General features: G+C 36.3%; 1 pseudogene; it reads right to left on the bottom strand.

The window, feature by feature from the left end:
• Positions 1-535: 535 nt before the first annotated feature.
• Positions 536-2512, bottom strand: LOC145125025 (polyphenol oxidase I, chloroplastic pseudogene; annotated as a pseudogene).
• Between the last annotated feature and the right edge of the window lie 1501 nt (positions 2513-4013).

Here is a 4013-nt window from a genome sequence, read left to right as displayed (position 1 = left end):
CAGAGTTTTCTACGTCGTTGGATCATCTCTTAAATCGACGGATATAATTGAAATGACGCGCATCGCCAAAATAAGCCTTTAGCGGCGACATACACTCTTTAGCGGTGACACACCGGAGGGAAAACAACGTGGGATTTTTTATCTCATCCTAGTCGTAGGATCATCTCTTAAATTGACGGATGAGATTGAAATGACGCGGATCGCCAATAAAGCCTTTAGCGGCGACAAATACTTTTAGCGACGACAAAAAACATGTTTGTTTTTTGTCGCCGTTAAAAGTCACCGTCTAGCCGGTTATTGTTATAGTGAAATGATACTCTTTTTTAATGTAAAATAATAAAAGTAACAAATAAATGTTTTTTTAATAGGTATTTAATTGGTCCAGCTACCCTGGTTCCTTTTTAATACATTTGGCTGTTCAAAAAAAACCATAACAAAATGGTGGCCTACAACTGCAAGGGAAGTTTCCCAGGAAGTTGGAGTCTTGGAGATGAGAAAGAAAGTGCAAATTGCGATTCAGCCATTCAGCCAAAGGTGCCAATCATGCAAATTGCGATTATTATTATAGATTTTTAAAATTGACAACGATGCAATTTCCGATTATTTAAAAGCTAAATATGAAATTGCGCAAATGCGATTACATTCCTATTCAATCATCAAGAGGAACTAACTCGACCTTGATATCACCAACGGTAACTTCCTCGCACCCTGCCTTTGGCACCAATGTCACCAAAATAAACTCATCGCCCTCAGCCTGAATGTCCTCCAAAAGCTCAGTTAACCCGAACCTTGCACCACTCGTCATTAACATGTCGTCACCAGGGCTATGTGGCAACTGTGCGAAACTACCTGCAAACTCACTCTCTTCTGCAGAGCTTGCCCTGACATCATCTTGATCATTCACAAACACATCAAACTTGACAAACTTTCCGCCATTATACTTGACGCCTTTAATCAACAACAACTCAAATGCTTTCTCCTTGTCCTCTTGGCTTCGGTTGGTAGCTGGCCTCTTCACCAGGACCTTGGTGATTTTGTCTAGCTTCAATGGGAACTTCGTGTCCTCCACTTGTTTTACAGTTCCGACCGATTTCAAGGCGATCTTGGATTTCAAAGTACGTGGAGTGGGTCGATTCTTGAGCCATGTGAGTGGGGAGAATTCGTAAGCGTATCTTAGCTTATCATAACGGACACAGTCTTTGTTGTAGACACGAACAAGTTCTTCGTTTTCATCATAAAACACGTACGATGCGTTAAGCCAGTCCTCATCTTTAGGTTCCTTGTTTCTTTTGTCCAAACCCTTCCATTCCACCCACATACGATCGATATTAGCATGATGGGCATAGAACAAAGGGTCGTACCCAGTTGAGTAGAAATTCCCCATGTCCTCGTTGTTAATCGTTCTTGAGTCACCCACCCATCTATGGATCGCGTTGTGACAACCAGCTTCGATTGACCCAATAGAGGGGTCACCATTAAGTATGGGATCGCTCCCAGCCACATACACGCCACCAAAGAAGCTTAGTGTGTCACGGGCGTTACGGGTCATCTGATTATTCATTTGAGTAAGATTGATGCTTATCTGTTTAGCACAAGGATCGCCACTATCATCACCATTGTAGTTGAGGTCGACAATTGCTGGTGCCAAATGGTTGGTGTTGCGGAAAGCGTCAAAGGCAGGGTTTTCTAACTTTTCTTTTCTGTTATTTCCATCTTCGAAGAATGCCGGAAGAGTCATTCCCGCAGGATTGTCCCAGTTCCAGTAGGGTATAGCGAAAGTGGGATCATTAATTAACTTCCCGAGGATTCTCTCGTAGAAATACATGTACCAACGGTGGAAAGGAAAGAAGAGCCATGAGTTGTGAACCTGAAGAATCTTATCAGGGTTACCAGTCGCGATTTGAGTGTATCCGCCGTTACAGTAAGCACAATGAATTTTAGCTTGTGAAACGAAACTATGTGGGTGGTCGTCTGGTAGAGCTCTCATGGCTTTGAGTGCTGCTTTGTACTTGGCAATGTAGTCTTCGGGGGCTTTATGTGCCGCTCTTCTAATCCGGAGACTATTGTCATTAGGGAACACAAAATTTTTAACCTTTTTTGACAAATTAGGTGGACAACATGCATTGGTTCTTATGGCGCTCTTTAGGTCGAAACCATCGGTTGAGGCACGGCATGAGGAGATGTCAGGGGCTGTGATTGGTTTAGCAAACGCTGCCGGAATGGAGGTGAAGTTGACGGTGCTGTAAAGGCTGCCGAGGCCAAGGAGCAAGTTCCTCCGGTCCACATTAAGTGTGTCGAGGTCGAGAGATGTTTTAGGGAGAATAAGTTTTTGGGTTTCTGGGACTACGAGTAACTTCTCATTGTCTTCTGGTGCGACATTGCATGAGACTTTTAAACGGTGGTATTGTTTCGGGTAACTGTTGGAGCGTCGATTGGAGGGGGAATTTGGTAGTGTTCTAGTGGTGATGGAAGTGAAGGTTGTAAGAGATTGGAAAGAAGACATTGTTTATGGGTGCTTTACACACTTCATCAAGCTTTTTATTTATATACACGCTTCGTCTACCTAACATCAATTATCCCCACGTTTTATATTATTTTTAGTAATATTATATTGTATGTCTTTCTTCAAATGCCTCGTTTTTATACATTTAAAAATATCTTGTTTTATTTTCGACAGGGATTTTTTTTTGTTATATGCTTCCTATTTATTAGAGCTCGTCGATTTGAGTTGTATTGGGGTTCAACTTATTTATTAATATGGTAGAGGATTTTAACTAAACTCAACATTTTTATTTAAATGGGTAGATATTTACAACAAAACCCAACTTTTCAAATAAATTGGTTGTCACCGGGTTAACCCGTTTATGTAAATCCTAACCCAACCTATTAAATATACAGGTTAAACCTGGGTTAACCCATTTATAATAGAAAAGTAAATAAATTAACTAAAGATTAAACTACTTAAATTAGTTTATAACTTAAGTAACTTTCAAAGTATAATAAATGCACAATTTTAATTCACAAATACAAAGAAAATTTTCAAATAACATTAAAGATATTAAAGATATGTAATTTCGATACGATTTTGAAGAGTGACTAGTGTTTTCCGTGCAAAGAAAAAAAGATTGGAATTAGGATTGCATTTTTTTAAACATAAATAATAATACAACATTGTAATTTATAAATTAATACTTAGAGTAATACATGGTAATATTTTAATAATTATTAAATTATATATATATATATATATATATATATATATATATATATATATATATATATATATATATATATATATATATATATATATATATATATATAGGGCCGGTCCATTGGTTTTTTTTGCCCTGGGCGTGAGTATAAAATAATGCCCACATATTTGTACAGTACAATAGACCAAACACATATAGAAAGAAAATAAACAAAAGTGCATTAAATTTTATAGTTCACTAGATCCATATTACTACAAACAAAAAAGGTACAAAAATCACTTAAAAGAATGTCTATGTTTTGAAGAAAAATTGTTATCTAATGATAGTCAATACTAGGTGGAAATTAAAGTAAATACACATATTATTCAATTAAAGACGGATAAAACGTGAACTAAATATTCAACAAAAGGTGCATTAAATTACATTTCGGTTAAGGGTGAACATAAGCAAAATCAAAACCTACAAAGAAGGAAAAACTTATCCGAACGTTTTTCATTTTTGGAAAACCAAATTTGTGCGGATAAGTTTGGTTTTGCAAGAAAAAAAAACAAACCAAACCGAATATATATAATAAATCTGCTTAATATTCATTATAAGTAAACATTATTATCTAAGCATCCAACTATTTTATTATTCAAGTAGTCTGTATTATTTTCTATACTTTGAGAATTTCATTTTTTAAACATGAATGAAATAAAAAAGCCAATCCATAAAAATAAAATATGCAGTGAACCAAACGCTTGAAACTAAAAATAAAAAACTCAACTCTATTTTCTGAAAACATTTTATTGGAAAATAAAA

Source organism: Lactuca virosa, chromosome 7 (genome assembly GCF_052849685.1).
Source record: "Lactuca virosa cultivar CGN04683 chromosome 7, Lactuca_virosa_CGN04683_v6, whole genome shotgun sequence".
In the NCBI taxonomy this organism is placed as follows: Eukaryota; Viridiplantae; Streptophyta; class Magnoliopsida; order Asterales; family Asteraceae; genus Lactuca; species Lactuca virosa.
The sequence above is the reverse complement of the archived record's forward strand: the minus strand, read 5'-3'. Positions and strand labels throughout refer to the sequence as shown.